This window comes from Chrysemys picta, chromosome 13 (genome assembly GCF_011386835.1).
Source record: "Chrysemys picta bellii isolate R12L10 chromosome 13, ASM1138683v2, whole genome shotgun sequence".
In the NCBI taxonomy this organism is placed as follows: Eukaryota; Metazoa; Chordata; order Testudines; family Emydidae; genus Chrysemys; species Chrysemys picta.
The window spans coordinates 16,133,545-16,150,947 of NC_088803.1; positions in this window are offsets into that span (position 1 = coordinate 16,133,545).

The following is a 17,403-nucleotide window of genomic DNA, read 5'->3' on the forward strand; positions in this document are numbered from 1 at the left end:
AGCAGTTATCAGACCAATTCTAGTAATGAATCCTTGATTGATATCCAAAATACTGAAGCTGCCTAATTGCATTGTGAGCTCCCTTGAAGGAACACCACCCATAGCCAGGAATGATCAGTTCCTATTGTCTAGCCTAAAGAAAACCCTTGAGTCATCAGTTTACCCATAAACAAATCTAGTGTTCTCCCTTGAACCATTGTTGTTTCCCTACAAAAACCCCTACCATCGCTAAAGTAAGTGTTATGATGCCAGGATGCAAATTCTGCATTGGTTCCACTGGGACTTCATCTTCTCCTGACTGATCATGCTGGGGGCTCTGCCTGTCTCCAGCACACAGGACCTTGAGCTACCACCATCACCTGGGAACCTTGATCAGTTCAAGCTTCATAGAGTGGTGAGACCCCAGCTCTCTCTTTCTCTCTCTCTCTGTTTTCTTTTCTACCTCAGGTATAACTTTTTAACCCTGACTTGTTTGATCAGGTATAGTTTTCTATATCTGACTTTTATAATCTTTAATAATGTAACTGTTATGTTTGTTTAGGTTCTCCTTGTGTGGTTATCACTATTATTCAATAAATAACTTTTATGGTTAAGCTGGTTGCTTCCCTCCCTCTTGCTCTGATCTTTACTCTTTTGTGATTTTGGCTTCCCCATTTACTCTGTAGCAATGCTCCTCTTACCTAAGCTAAAGATCCCTGTAGTGCCCAAAAATACTATGGGGTTTGCTCATCAAGTGGGTTACTACCAGAACAATTGTAACATGAAAGTGGGGATAGGGACGTGCTGAACCTGTGGCATACGAGGGTGGCAGCTTGAAAGTGCTGTTCAACCCAGCCTTCTCAGGCTTACTCTATTCCGGTGCAGTACCTGTGGCATATAAGGGTGGCAGCTTGGAAGTGCTGCTTGGCCCAGCCTATTGAGTCCAGGGGCATATAAGGGTGGCAGCTTGGAAATCTTGCTTGACTCAGCCCACTGAGTCCAGGGACATATAAGGGGTCAGCTTGAGAGTGCTGATTGATCCTGTCCACTCAGACTTGCTCTGTTAATGCGTGTGTGTTCATCTGATTCTGGGGCTGGAGGAACCCAGCCCTGGGGAACCTAAGTCCTGCAGGATAGCTCCACTCGGAGTGGACTTGCAGAAGGGAGAAGTAGAGCTCCATAGGAAAACACAAGTGACACAAGCAATACATTGATAGAATTACAGAACTCCACCCTAACCAGAAGAGTAACTCTAATAAATGAGCATACCCCAAAGTAATGGGCAAATCTAGTAACAGGGCTAGAACTTTTAATAAATTGGAAAAAACTTCCCTTTATTGTCTGTTGTTCCCTCGGGGCTGCAGGGACACGGAGCAGCAATGCTATAAGCAGGAATGCTCTGTAAGGTTTGAACCAGGTGTGAAAACAATATTTTCCATACCTAACAGGATTGGGAATGTTTAGATATATGTGATCAGGGTTATTTCTTTATTTTTGCCTTTGGATTTCCTCTGTGCTAACCCCAAATGCTTTTGTTTGCTTGTAACCTTTAAGCTGAACCCCCAAGAAAGCTATTTTGGCTGCTTAATTTTTTGAATTGCTCTTTTAAATTCTAGCAAAAGCCTAAGTTCCAGATGTATTTTCTTTCCTTTTGTTTGTAATAAAGTTTACCTTTTTTAAGAACAGGATTTGGATTTTTGTGTCCTAAGAGGTTTGTGCATATGCTGTTCGATTAGCTAGTGGCAACAGATAATTTCCTTTGTTTTCTTTCTCAGCTCTTCCCCAGAGGGGTGTGTGTGTGAAAGGGCTTGAGGGTACCGCACAGGGAGGAATTCCCACATGCTCCTTCCTGGGCACAAGGGGGTTTTTGCATTTAGATGGTGGCAGCGTTAACCAAGCCAAAGCCAGAGAAAAGCTGTAACCTTGGGAATTTAATACAAGCCTGGACTGGCAAGAATTAATTTTTAGAATCCTTGTGGGCCCCCACCTTCTGCACTCCAAGTGCCAGAGTGGGGATTCAGCCTTGACAGCACAGTAAACCTCTATAACTGTGTAACATACCAATCAGGAAAGAAAAATGGATGAATGTAAAGTGCTGGTCCTATAGTATTATAGCCATGTCAGTCCCAGGATATTAGAGAGACAAGGTGGGTGAGGGAATATCTTTTATGGGACCAACTACTGTTGGTGAGAGAGACAAGCTTTTGAGCTTACACAGAGCTTTTCTTCAGCTGTATGGTGTATGTATATGTGTATGGTTACATGCTTTAACCTTATAAACAACTCTCTGATTTCTTTTTCATACTTAATAAATCTTTACTTAGTTTAGTACAGCATTGGCTAGAAGTGTTGTCTTTGGTGTGAGGTCTAAGATGTGATTGACCTGGGGTAAGTGATTGGTCCTTTGGGACTGGTAGTAGCCTGAATATTGTTCTGATTTTGATGTAAGGGACCATCTATCACAAAGACAAGCTGGCCTGGGTGGCAAGAGAGACAGCAGTGCCCAAGGGGACTGTCTGTGACTCCATGCTAAGGCTCTTATAGTTTTTGAGAAGTTCACACCTTACACTTGTTTGGTGAAATCTAATTCTAGAACATACAACCATTTGGTGTTTGTGCCCTGGTTTGTAACAGTCTGTCTGCCCTGAGGATGGTACCCACATTCATGAGCCACTTCAGCCAGCTTGGCACTGGGCTGGGCCAGCGTCACATCACCCCAGCCAGAGCCATCTCTATGGGCACTTGGGAGAGACAGCTGAGCTGAGCTGGGTCAGGGGGCTGTCTCAAGTCACTCCCAGCCACAGCCATATCCATAGGCACTTGGGAGAGGCAGCTGGGCTGGGCTGGGCTGAGCAGTGCTGGGCTGGATCATGTCACCCCACTGGGCAAAGGAGCAGTGTTAAGTTGGGGGTATGGGTTAAAAGGAGAAAGTGTGAGCATGTCTCTCTCGTGCTCCTGGGAAAAGAGAGCAGAGGTGATGGGAGTTTACCCAGCTAAGCCTGAGCCCTCAGATGAGGAAAGAGATGAAGCCAGGGCAGAGGACAGTGAGATCCTCCAACCTCAACAAAATAGATGAGGCAAGGAGAGAATCTAAGTGTGCAAAGGGGATTTGCTATAAACAGGCCCTAGAGCTGAGGGGAAATAAGTGGAGATGCCCAATCCACAGTGTTAGAACAAGGCAGGCACCTGCCTGACCAGGTAAGGCCTGTGGGTGCAGAAGAATTGAACCTAGCCCTGCAGCCCCCTCCCGGTATTCTCCACACATCAGCACACACCGCTGTTCCCAACCAGCTACTGGGGATCTACCAGTGATGTACTGACTCCTTTGAAAGCACCAGCTTGGTTCACCTTCAGCATTACTGCTCTCTTTGAGGGAGGGAGGGAGGTCCGGGGTGCCGGTCCATGACAGGGTCCTAGTGCTATGGTTCTAATAATCATCACAAAATATATCCAGGTGGAAAATTCCCCAAATCCAGCCAGAAGGTTATCTACCAGTCTCTGGGAGGTGGCGGGTGCATTTTGCAGTCCGAAAGGGAGCACGTTAAATACATACAGGCCTACATGGGTGATGAAGGCTGACCTTTCCTTGGCTGGGTCATCTAGTGGCACTTGCCAGTACCCCTTAGTTAAGTCTAAGGTGGAGCTGAACTGGGCACGTCTCAGTTTCTCCAATAGTTCATCTGTGCATGGCATTGGATAGTTCTCTGGGCGAGTTACAACATTTAGCTTATGGTAGTCCACACAAAAGTGGATTTCCCCATCTGGTTTGGGAACCAGAACATCTGGAGAGGCCCATGCATTCTCAGAGGGGTGGATTACACCCACCTGTAACATGTCCTTGATCTCCCTTTCTATTGCAGTTTTGTCTTGAGGAGTCATCAGGTAGGGTTGGGCTCTAGTTGGACGAGGATGACCTGGGTTAATGGAGTGGTACATCTGTTCTGTCCATCCTGGGATGGCTGAAAATATCAGCGTGAAGCTGGTGCTCAGATCCTGGATTTGCTGTCACTGCTTAAGCCCAAGGGTCATGTTAGGTTATAGATATTCAGGGCTGTCTGTAAAGGCCTATACTCTAAGAATTTAGGTGTATTCTTATCACTTAGCTAGTTATAGAGGTATAAAAGAAAGAATCAAAATCACTGTCTGCCGGTGTAAGGACCTTCTCTTACTGTGACAATCTGAGGCCCTGTTCTTAGGCCAATGCCTTTGGCTAAGCAGCAGAGGCAGCCATAAGCTGGGAAGCGAACGGTCACATCCTCACAGTCCAAACTAGTCATATTGAAATAAGGCAATCTGGGGCTGTTAAGAAGGTGATCCAATCTATCACCTCCAGAGAAAGGGAAGAGCCTAGAAGATGTAAAAGGAAATTTAGTTTGATAATTTTCTGTCTGGTAAGAACTCACTTATCAATAGACACAGCTGGGAAACCCTTATGTCTTTATAGATGTAGTTGTCAAACAATTGTTTTAAACAATTTGGGTGGTGGCAGCATACTGATCTAAGCTGGTAATTAATCATAGGGGTTTTCATGCAGCTCCCCACAAAAATCTGTACCCTAAAGTTCAGAGTGGGGGTGAAACCTATGACATACCATAGGAGCCTAAATATCTGCCTGTGAACATGTGCACAGTCGTCTCAGACGTGGCATCCAGTTATCTATCTCACCATGCCAGGATCCTCAAACTAGGCATTTTCCTGCCTATCTCAGCTGCAGAACTTGATACAGTATGCATACTCCGGTCAAAATGGCTACTCCGTAGCAAAATGGCAAGGGGCAGTGTGACAGGTTCCCCAGGGTGCAACTTGGAAGCCAATCAGCCCTCTGTGCCACCAACCTGGGGTCACTCTCACTCTGTGATGCTGTGACAAGCCTCAAACCCTCCAAGTCCTGCACTCACACAGACATTCACAGGCAGGGACTCACCAGATGAGTTACATGAATGCTTTCACCAGCCACTCATGAACCAACAATAGAGAGTTTCGGGACATGCAGCAGTATATGTTATAACATGCTATAGGCCATCGAGGCCTAGTGCAAATGGAATATGCCTGACATGAGTAAGTGACTAGTGTGCTGGCAACCTAGGCAAGGATTTAAGTCTTTAAGCAGTCAAGAACTGTTCATGCAAAACAACTTGTTGTGTCCATGGGAAATATGAAGAATCAGCAGAAAAGGGTATAAAACTGGCTGTGTTTTTATGACAATTTATCCGTTACATCTGTGGACAAAAAATGGGGGAAATGGAATACCTTGGATTCTGGAAGCCTGCCTAGGAGTGTTTTCCTGGAGTTGTGGGTGAAAGGCTTTGTGAACAGAGACAAAGAGCTGATGATGCAACAGACAGATCTACAATGGTTATCTGACATATTATAGAATATGAGGGTTGGAAGGGACCTCAGGAGGTCACTTAATCTAACCTCCTGCTCAAAGGAGGACCAATCCCCAATTCTTGCCCCAGACCCCTAAATGGCCCTCTCAAGGATTGAACTCACAACACTGGGTTTAGCAGGCCAATGCTCAAACCACTGACATATCCCTTCCCCCATAACTTGCTGGCAAGGCTCATACTTATACAGCCCAAAACGCCGTTAGCCTTCTTGGCAACAAGAGCACACTGTTGACTCATATCCAGCTTCTCGTCCACTACAACCTCTAGGTCCTTTTCTGCAGAACTGGTGCCTAGACACTCGGTCCCTAGTCTGTAGCACTGCATGGGATTCTTCTGTCCTAAGTGCAGGACTCTGCACTTGTCCTTGTTGAACCTCATCAGATTTCTTTTGGCCCAATCCTCTAATTTATCTAGGTCCCTCTGTACCCTATCCCTACCCTTCAGCGTATCTACCACTCCACCCAGTGTCATCTGCAAACTTGCTGAGGGTGCAGTCCACGCCATCCTCCAGATCATTAATGAAGATATTGAACAAAACCGGCCCCAGGACCGACTCTTGGGGCACTCCGCTTGATACCGGCTGCCAACTAGACATGCAGCCATTGATCACTACCCTTTGAGCCCGATGATCTAGCCAGCTTTCTATCCACCTTATAGGCCATTCATCCAGCCCATACTTCTTTAACTTGCTGGCAAGAATACTGTGGGAGACCATATCAAAAGCTTTGCTAAAGTCAAGGAATAACACATCCACTGCTTTCCCCTCATCGAAAGAGCCAGTTATCTCATCATAGAAGACAATTAGGTTAGTCAGGCATGACTTGCCCTTGGTGAATCCATGCTGACTGTTCCTGATCACTTTCCTCTCCTCTAAGAGCTTCAAAATTGATTCCTTGAGGACCTATTCCATGATTTTTCCAGGGACCAAGGTGAGGCTGACTGGCCTGTAGTTCCCCGGATCCTCCTTCTTCCCTCTTTTAAAGATGGGCACTATGTTAGCCTTTTTTTCAGTCATCCGGGAACTCCCTTGATTGCCATAGATTTTCAAAGATAATGGCCAATGGCTCTGCAATCACATCTGCCAACTCCTTTTGCACCCTTGGATGCAGTTCATCCGGCCCCATGGACTTGTGCTTATCCAGCTTTTCTAAATAGTCCTGAACCACTTCTTTCTCCACAATGGGATAGTCACCTCCTCCCCATACTGTGCTGAAATTTGGAGTCAGACATCGATCCAGAGCCCTGATTTCGAAGAGCTGTGCAATGCTGGCTCCCCAGGCCTCTACTAAAAGACTAACAAGATGCTCTAGCCAACTCCCCATCCTAGGATCCCAGTGCTGTATGATCCTGCCCTGGCAGGAACCTGACCAGTGTACGATTATTACCCAGTCTGCAGTTTCTGGCTGTCCCATTGTTCAAAACATATTTCAGTAACACACATAGCAAAACTTCATAAGTTCACATACTATGGTAGCACATACAATCCCACAGGATATTAATATTCAGCAGATCAAGGCTTTTAAAATGATACTTACAAAGCACACTTGTACAAAACATATCATAATCATATCAAAATGGTGAATATGGCAGTGCCAGGGTGCTGCTTTGAGGTACAGAGTGTCACACCTCCTCCTTTAATTTGTTGCAGGAGTGGTAGTCACTGACTATTGCGGAAGCAATGGGCCTAAGTTTCTCTTTAGGTCTTGACCATACAACTTCCAAGTGTGGCTAATTACTCACAGGTACTCTTGTAAAGTTCTGTGTACCTTTTAACACTTTGTGGATCAATGTAGTGTTCTCAAAAGTTAGTAAATGTGCATTCTTAACATTGTTAACCATTGTGTTTTTCCAACTTGTGATAAACTAATGCATATATTAATTATCAGAGGGGTAGCCGTGTTAGTCTGAATCTGTAAAAATCAACAGAGGGTCCTGTGGCACCTTTGAGACTAACAGAAGTACTGGGAGCATAAGCTTTCGTGGGTAAGAACCTCACTTCTTCAGATGCAAGTAATGGAAATCTCCAGAGGCAGGTATATATCAGTGTGGAGATAACGAGGTTAGTTCAATCAGGGAGGATGAGGTGCTCTGCTAGCAGTTGAGGTGTGAACACCAAGGGAGGAGAAACTGTTTCTGTAGTTGGATAGCCATTCACAGTCTTTGTTTAATCCTGATCTGATGGTGTCAAATTTGCAAATGAACTGGAGCTCAGCAGTTTCTCTTTGGAGTCTGGTCCTGAAGTTTTTTTGCTGTAAGATGGCTACCTTTACATCTGCTATTGTGTGGCCAGGGAGGTTGAAGTGTTCTCCTACAGGTTTTTGTATATTGCCATTCCTGATATCTGACTTGTGTCCATTTATCCTCTTGTTCACTATATGAACACAGTGCCTTGCCATGAAACTTTGGGTTCATCCTGCCACGACTTCCCTGGAGCATTGTGCCGTGACCAACAGAACCCGGCTCCTCCCTACCCGTGATCAACCTAGCTGGCCACTAGATTGATACGGACTCTGAACGGGTAACTATAACATCGACTGGCAGGACAGCGTGTGTGGTGTGATTGAATTGTTGTATCTTTAACAAATGTGGCGTATTGCCTTTTCCCCTGAAAAAGATCCCGTGTGCTTATAAGCATAACAGGAAGAACAGATGGAAAAGGCCTTTTGCCTCCTGGTGGTAGACGGGATTCTCAGGATGGTGGAGATGATACAAATGTAGGATGTCAGGGTTAATGCAATTGGGGGCAGAGTGAATATAGCAATCACAATGGTAATTAGAAGCTCTAGCTGGTAGGTGTCACTGCAGAAGAGATTTATTATTTGTGTAGAGTCACAGAAGAAATGATCAATTTTACTGGGGCCACAGAAAGATAATTGTGACATGAAGAACATTGGTATAGTACCTGCCAAAAGCCCACTTATCCAAGATCAAGTTGCTATCTGGAGGCATAAACTGCCATTCATAAGGGCTGCATAATAAAGTGGTTTGCATATTGCAAATACTGGTCATATGACATTGCTGCTAAGAGATAACATTCTGTATCTCCAAAGAAACTAGAAAATAAAAGTGTGTCATACAGCCACTGACCAAAATAGTTCTGTCCCCAGTCAGGAGACTGGCCAGCATCCTGGGCTGGATGGTTGAGGTATAGCAGATCTCCAAGCAGGACAAATTCCACAGGAAGAAGTACATGGGGATGTGAAGGTGCTGATCAGCCACAACTAGTGCAACAATGAAGATGTTCCCGACCACCATCCCTATGTAGATCACTAGAAACATCAGGAAGAGAAGAAAGGGAAGTTCATGGAGATCCCAGAATCCAAGCAGGATAAATTCTGTGATGGACGTTTGATTTCCCCACTCTGTGTCTGCCATAGCTCATATCTGGGGAGATAAAACAAACTCTGCAATATGATGAGGATACAGCCTGTGTTACACTTCAGAACATTATCCATTTAAAAGCATTAATATTCCAATGCTCCCTCTCCATCAGGACACCAGCCCAAATACTGGCTTCAGAACACTACCGGCGGGGGGCGTGGCATTCATACATGGAGCTTGATGATGAACCACTCAGCTGGGGAATCATTCTAAGGCTACCTTTACACTAGAACCACTACAGTGGTTCAGCTTTGCCGCTGTAGCATAGACACTTACTACAGTGACAGATTTGTGTAAAGACCCGAATGCACCTGGTTAACAATAGATTAAGCCTTGCTCTGCAGAAGCTGCTCCAAAGAGCCAACACTAGAGGATATGCCAGGTCCCCTGGAGGAGTCTGGCAAATAGAGGTGAGAGGACTGGATTCCTTGTGCTTCAGGGTCCCCAGCTGAGCTGGCACACACTGAATATTGTCTTGATTTGGACTCCAAAGGCTTCCCTCATCCCCAACAGAAAAAACAATGCTCAATTAATGTGATTTTGCCAGTTCAAAACTGTGCTTCCTATGTCCCTTTAGGCTGGCATTTGACTGAACTGTACCATGTAGATCGGTTTTTATACTGCTGTAACCATCATGTATCACCTGATACCTTTGTCAAGGGATACTATTGATTCAAACTGCTTAGTGGCATTCTGAAATTGATTGATACAATCTCCATTAATATCCACAGTAGCCAAGTTGTACATTTACAAGGGATATAAACTTACCAGAGTCTGAAAATACACCAACCATCCCATCTAAGGTTTTTGATTTTCTTTCACATTTCCTTTTTCTCTTTTTTTCCTTTTCCCATGCTGACCTTCTAAAACTTTGAAAGAGTTCCAGTAGTAAGAGGAAAAATTAAAGTCTGTGATTTTTCAAAATTTGAGGAAGATTTGAAAAGTCACTGAGGGGCAAAAAAGAAAAAGGAATAAAAGAAGTGAAAAAATGTGGGAGGAAATGATACTATTCATTTGATTGTGCCCAGAGGTTTTTTAAAAAATCACCAACAATTAGAAAAATGTAAATTTCTTCCTGATTAATAGAAACAACTTTCAAATGTCAACAAGTGTCCCTAGGAATTAACTGGCATAATAAACAGAGCATATGTAGAAGTAAAGGGATGAAATAAAGAAAGGGAAAATTTAGGTTGAATAATTTAGGCATGACGGAGATGCATCAAGCTGTGAAATTTGTCTCGCTTGCAAGCCTGTAGTTAGACAGTGGACTACATTGCCACAGGAAATTGTTCAGGTCAAGAATTTAGCAAAATTCAGAATCTCCAGAATTGTTGAGCCAATTGACAAGATAGATATATGAGTAACAGGAATATCCAGAGTTCTCATAATTAATGATAACGCCAATTCTGGAAGGAATATTAAACCTCATAGTTCAGGGTCTACACCAATTTCTAATTATTTGAGATTGGGATGTGACCCAATTTGGCATTAGAATGTCCCACACCTTATACTGTAGGCATCTTCCACCTTCCTCTGCAGCAACTGGCACTAGCCACTTGCAGAGATAGGAGACTGGGTGAGATGGACCTTAGGTCTGGGCCAGTCTAGCTATCCCTATGCTCCTCGTTGTTCAGGTTACTTCAGAGTGAAGTGGGGCCAACATTAATAAGCGTACTACAGGGGTCATTCTGGCACTGTCAGAGATTGACTGGATAGGACGGAGTTTTCCTTTCTTGTCTCCAGAGCTTATAGTACTGTCCTAGGTTCCAGCACAGACAAATGACATGATCTATGGCAAGACATTTCCCTTCTTTCTGCCTCAGTCTCCCCGTCGGTTACATGGCGATACAAACTCTGACTGGAATCTCTGGAGAAAGGCGATTACGCATTTATTACTGATTTCACAGTCCTTTGATAGTGCTATGTGCATGTCTCGGGTAGCCTTCATCAGCGGGGCCCCTTTCTCACCACTGTGCAGGGTGTTGAGCTAATTCTGACTCAGTTCGCACCCCCATCCCAACAATAATCATTTAGTTCTGTCTGGCAGATTCTGGTCATGACATCAGCCAGATGGCTAATAGACTCCCCACTTCTAAGGTAGTAAAGAGTCTGATGAACTAGAAATCCTGAGACCCCAGCAAAGGGTCCCAAGGGGTCTTGACCCCTGTGCTTCCATGTCCTCACTATCTCCTCTTCTGGAAATAGGAGGGGAACCCAAGCCCACCCACTCCTCTGTTTGGAGCAGTGAGAAACAGTTACCCCCACTCTCTTGCTGCTTCTGGAAGCATTTGCTAGACTCACTTTCTGGTCCTTCCCCTCTGGAAGTCTGACTTCAGGGGCAGCTCCTTGCTAGCCATGGCTGGAAGGGTCTCCTCTCAGCAGTCCCTTGGTCTCTGACAGCCTTTCTACAGCCCTTTTGTCTCTGCACCTGTTGGGAGGCCACCAGGCAGCCCTAGGTGAGCAGGCAATCAGTTTTCCTATTAATCCTTACATGGCTGAAAGAGCAGGGAGTCCATACACCCCCTGACAGACGGGCTTTGCCTCAGTGCATGGCAGCAGCAGTGTGAGGGATAACACGTACCAGAGACGATGGGATAGTCTACCTCAAGGTGATGAGCTTGGATCTCTCAAGGCTTGGTGAGCAGGGTTCAGGTTCTTCTCTCATTTCTTCCCAGAAATTAGGTTTTCAGGAATGAGACCCTCCTGCCCCTGAAGAGACAAGCAGGTGCCAAGATTCTCTTTGGAGCATGTTGTCTCTGTTGACAGTGCCCTCGCAGTGTCTAAGGGGCATTTCCATCAGCTGAGTCTGGGGAATTGCTGCTGGGTTTGCAACACACACGGCACAAACAACAGACCTGCTCTAACCAGTCTGCCTGGCCCAAGGGAGTTCTCTCCTCTCTGTGGGATGATTGTGTTGCATGACTGAAAGATCCTGCTCTTGCAAACTACGGCCAGATCTGCTATCCCAGAGCAGACAAGTCTTCCTTTCTCACGTGAGGAGTCCCATTCCCTTCAGTGGGATAACAGGGTCCAGTAAGATGTAGTCATGTGAGCCAAGTATGTAGGGCTGAGCTCTTAAAGTGTAGAGTGTAGAACAGGTGCATTAAAATTGCTGCCCAGGGCTTCTTGCCACCGAGGAGCAGAGTCCAGCTGCTCCGTCTTCTCGCCCCGCCCCCCCTCTCAACCCGCTCTCTGCCAGGAGCTGGGCAACCTTCTCAATTTCAGGTTCACCCAGCCCTGAAATTGACAGGGCTGCCCAGCTCCCCACAGGAAGTGGGCAGGGGGTCACTTGGGCTTCTCCCAGCTGGAAGCGGGGTCCAGCTGCCCAGCTCTCCAGGGTAGCGGGGACTTTCTTGTCAATTTCACAGCTCCTGCCATGAAATTGACAAGACAGCCAATGTAAGGGAGACAGTGTCTACACAGACCCTGCTTCAACCTAACTACACTGAGGGCTAGTCTACACTATGTGTGTGTGTGGGGGGAATCGATCTAAATTACGTAACTTCATCTACCTGAATAACGTAGCTGAAGTCAACATACTTACATCTACTTACTGCAGTGTCTTCACTGTGGTGTGTCAATGGGAGACACTCTCCTGTTGATTTCCCTTGCACTCTCATTGAGGTGGAGTACCGGAGTTGAAGCTAGAGCGATCGGTGGTCGATTTATCGCGTCTATACTAGACATGATAAATCGACCCCTGCTGGATAGATCACTTCCTGTCGACAAGTAGTGTAGTGTAGTGTAGACAAGCCCTGACATAAACCTTCCTTACACCTCTGGTGGAGGTGGAGTTATTATGCCGGTGTAGTAGGGCGCTTACATCAGTAGCAGCAGGACTGTAGTGTAGTCACTGGCATAATTAACTTGACCTAACTGTATAGTATCAGAGGGGTAGCTGTGTTAGTCTGGATCTGTAAAAAGCAACAAAGAGTCCCATGGCACCTTATAGACTAACAGATGTATTGGAGCATAAGCTTTCGTGGGTGAATACCCACTTTGTCAGACGCATGTAACTGTATAGTGTAGACCAGTCCTGTGTGTCTCACTTCCTTGAAACTCCCAGGCAGGTGGTGTGTGGTGTGAGCACAGGAAAGGACGAAGGGAAGTCCATTGTAACATTTCTCTCAAGGACATTTAGAGAGCAAACTATCTCCATTACTTTATATTTGCAAATAATTTGACCCCAGATTCTTGTGAAGTTTAACAGCGTGTCAGAGACATGCAGAGCATTCTCCAGTGTACGTTCCTAACATGGGGTTCAGCCAGAGAGTTCCCCACAGTTACCTGGCAGAGGAAGCTGGGCTGGGCCACAGAAGCAGTGGGCTTATTATGCTTCATCCCCGTTAAGTGCGGAGCCGTGTTCTGTTAGGAGTGTGAGCTAAGGAGAGCAGGGCTGGTGCAAGGATATTGTGCACACTAGGCGAAACTTCCACCTTGCACCCCCCCTTGCACATCGGTTAATTGAGAGGCAAATCCCAACAAGCCTTTATAGACCCCAGGGGCCAGCCTGCCCAGGGGCAAGACATGCCCAGGGGCTGCTACCCAGACCAGGTTCCCCCCTCCCTGCCCCCTGAACTTCCCTGAGGGGTGTACAGCCCCCCTCCCCTGCAAGCCCTCACCACCCCACCCCAGCGGCCTCCGCCCCGAGTCCTCACTGGCTATGCCTGGCTTGGGCCACAGCAGCAGCTCGGCAGGCAGGAGCCGCCTTCCGGAGGCAATGGAGAGCCAGAGTGTCCCGCTTGTGGCGGCGGCGAGCCCCAGCCATGGAGGTGCCGGTGCGGCGCAGGGGGGGCAGCAGCCCTGCTAAGGCAGTGGTGCCGCTAGCGGGGAGCAGCCGCGCCCCCCGCCCCTCCTGCCCAGGCTGTGGCCCAGCACCCGCCCCAGGGCTCCTGCAGCCTGCAGTGGATGCATGTGGGCATTGGCCCCCATGCGCCCCCCAGCACCGCCACCTTTGCAGGGCTGCTGCCCCCCCTCTGCTGCACCAGCTCCTCCATGGCTGGGGCTCGCTGCCCCTGAAAGCCGATGCTCTGGCTCTCCGGTGCCTCCGGAAGGCAGCTCCTCCCTGCTGAGCCAGGGCACTGCTTTTTAGTGCCCCCAACCACTTGGCGCCCTAGGCAACTGATTAGTTCACCTAGTGGTTGCACCGGCCCTGAAGGAGAGGACGGGTGAATGAGTCTCAATTGATTTCCTGGGGAATCAAGAAAAATGGGAGGTCAGTGATCACGGCATTGCCAACTCTTGCAATTCTATTATGAGATTCACTAGATTTGATGCTGAATTTATATTCCCAGCTCCTGCAGGCAGGAGATCAGAGAAGAATCTCAGCTTTATTTTTTTTTTTTGCTTTTGCTTTTCTTTTCTTTTCTTTTTTTGCTTTTGCTTTAAAAAAAAAAAAAAAAAAAGTAAATGTCTTGCTGTTGTGTTTGTGAAGAACAGCTTGAGATCATAACACAATCTGTCCATCAATTGTACCAGGAAATGTGCAAACTAAAGCACATATGGGGCATAAATATATAAATGATAAAGTAAAGTAACCACATAACAATCTTTAGCCCACTGGGTCATCTTCAGTCCATGCATTATGCTTTTCCGGAGCAATAGGTAAACATCCTCCCCATAAAAAGCCAAAAAGTTGGGGAATGTAATAGGATGAGAGCTTGAAATATAAGCCCTTATATCAAAGGGCTGGTATGAGGCCTGAGCTAAAGTAGTGGGCAAGCTTTGCTGATATAAAGCAAATAGGGTTGCCAACCCTCCCAGTTTGGCCAGGAGTCTGCTGGAATCAGGCTCGTTCTCCCAGAGGCTACTAAAGTCAATCCAGGATATTTTAGGTGGATAAAAGTCCAGCGGTGCAGCAGGGCTAAGGCAGGGTCCCTACCTGCCCTGGCTCTGTGCCACTTCTGGAAGCAGTCGGCATGTCTGGCTTTGGGCTCCTAGGCAGAGGCGTGGCCAGAGGGTCTCCGTGCGCTGCCCCCACCCTGAGCGCCGAGTCCACAGCTACCGTGGTCCAGGATTGGGGAACCATAGCCAATGAGAGCTGCAGGGGTGGTGCCTGCAGGCAGGAGCAGTGCACAAAGCCTCCTCACTGCCTCTCAGCCTAGGAGTCACTGTCGGACCAGGGGCATACCCACTTACCATCCAGACCCACCCAAATTGCACCCGGACCCCACTCGCTGGTGGGCGAGCAGAGCAGGGCAAGCCCCCATGCCCAGATTCTACTCACTGGTGGATGGGTAGAGCGGGGCAAGCCCCCACTCCCAGACTCTGCTCTCTAGTGAGCGGGCAGAGTGGGGCAAGCCCCCATGCCCAGACTCTACTCCCTGGCGGTTGGGGAGACCAGGGCAAGCCCCTTTGCCCCGACCCCATTTCCTTGGCAGAAGCACATGAGGACTGCAGGTGGAAGGGGTGGGGAGGTACCCCCACTTGTTCTGGCCCAGGCCCCACAAAACCATAATCCCTGTAGGGGAAGGTGGCCTCCCCGTCATTGACTGCCCACCCGAAAGCCGGGCCCACCCAATTTTCATATCCTATCTATGCCACTGTGTTGGCCATGCTGCTGCTTCTGGGAGCTACCCAAAGTAAGTGCCGTCTGGCTGGAGCCTGCACCCCGAACCCCCTTCCACACCCCAACACCCTGCCCTAGCCCCTTCCAGCACCTAAACTCCCTTCCAGAGATTGAACCCCGCACCCTATCCTGCACCCCAATCCCCTGCCACAGCCCTGAGCCCTAGGGTTGCCAGGCATCTAGTTTTCATCCAGAACACCTGGTCAAAAAGGGACTCCAGTCAGCATTGCCGCCCAGGCTGTTAAAAGTCCTGCCCTGGTTCCATGCAGCTCCTGGAAGTGGCCACCAGGTCCCTGAGGCCCTTAGGTGCACGGGCGGCCAGGGAGGCTCCACACTCTGCCCACGCCCAAGTGCTGGCTCCGCAGCTCCCATTGGCTGAGAACCACAACCAATGGAAGTTGCAGGGGCGGAGCCTGCAGGTGAGAGGGCAGTGCGTGGAGCCTCCCTGGCTGTCCATGGGCCTAAGGGCCACAGGGACCTGCCAGCCGCTTCTTGGGAGCCGTGGTAAGTGTCTCTGGGACCCCACAACCCAAATCCTCTGCCGCACTCCAATCCCCTGCCCCAGCCTGGAATCCCCTTCAGCATCCTAACTCCCTCCTGGATCCTGCAAACCCCTCATCGATGGCCCCACCCCAGAGCCTGCACCCCCAGCCGGAGCCCTCACCCTCCCTGTGATGGGTTGGATCACAGAAACTCCCTCAAGACTGTCACTATATGTGATGGGATACAACTGAGAACAAACCACGCTGCTAGAAAAGGCTTCCCTCCACTCCCATCTTGCTGAGCTAGATGCACCAGTCTGCTCCAGCACAGACCAAGAGGCTGGGCACGCACCCTTCAGTTCACAGAAATTAAGATTCACTTAGCCCAGTGGTTTCTCAGTTAACAGGGACTTTCCCAGCACCCAATATTCAGTCTTTCTGGGAACCTAAACCCCAAATACATCCGTTTTACTCTGTATAAAGCTTATACAGGGTAAACTCATAAATTGTCTGTCCTCTATAACACTGATAGAGAGATATGCACAGCTGTTTGCTCCCCCAGATATTAATTACTTACTCTGGGTTAATTAATAAGCAAAAGTGATTTTATTAAATATAAAAAGTAGGATTTAAGTGGTTCCAAGTAATAACAGACAGAACAAAGTAAGTTAACAAGATAAATAAAACAAAACACGCAGGTCTAAGCCTAATACATTAAGAAACTGATTACAGATGAAATCTCATCCCCAGAGATGTTCCAATAAGTTTCTTTCGCAGACTGGACTCCTTCCTAGTCTGGGTCCAGTGATCACTCACACCCCCATAGTTACTGTCCTTTGTTCCAGTTTCTTTCAGGCATCTCTTGGGGGTGGAGAGGCCATCTCTTGAGCCAGCTGAAGGCAAAAAGGAGAGGCTTCCAGAGCCTTTTATATTCTCACACTTGTGGGCGGAAACCCCTTTGTTCTTCTGTGCAAAGTCACAACAACAAGATGGAGTTCATCCACATCCCTAAACTGGAGCCCGCACCCCCAGCTGAAGCCCTCATCGCCTGCACCCCAACCCGCTGCCCCAGTGCACTCCTGCACTCCTGCACTCCTGCACCCCAAACCCCTCATCCTGGACCCACCCCAGAGCCCGCACCCCCAGACGGAGCCCTCACCTACCACACCTCCAGATGGAGCCCTCACTTCCCTGCACCCAAACTCCCTCCCGGAGCCCGCATCCTGCACCCCCCCACACACCCCAACCCCTGCCCCAGCCCATTGCCACCTCCTGTACCCCAAACCCCTCATCCCTGGCCCCACCCCAGAGCCCGCACCCCCCATCCAGAGTTTATTATCAAAGAACAGAGGTTCAAAAGTCAGAATAGTGGAAACAAATGGTTACATATAAAATAAAATAACATATTTCCTAGCGACTAAACTTAACTCATAAGGCATTTCCCAGATTCCTACGGGATAGCTTACACCAAGTCCTTTTTCCAGCATTTTCAACCAGGGTGGCTGAGATCCCCCTTTCATAAGATCAAAGCCAACTCACAGCTTGTCTTCACAGATTGAAGGATGCCAGAGCATCTCTCTGAGCCCCCGGATACAGCAGACCA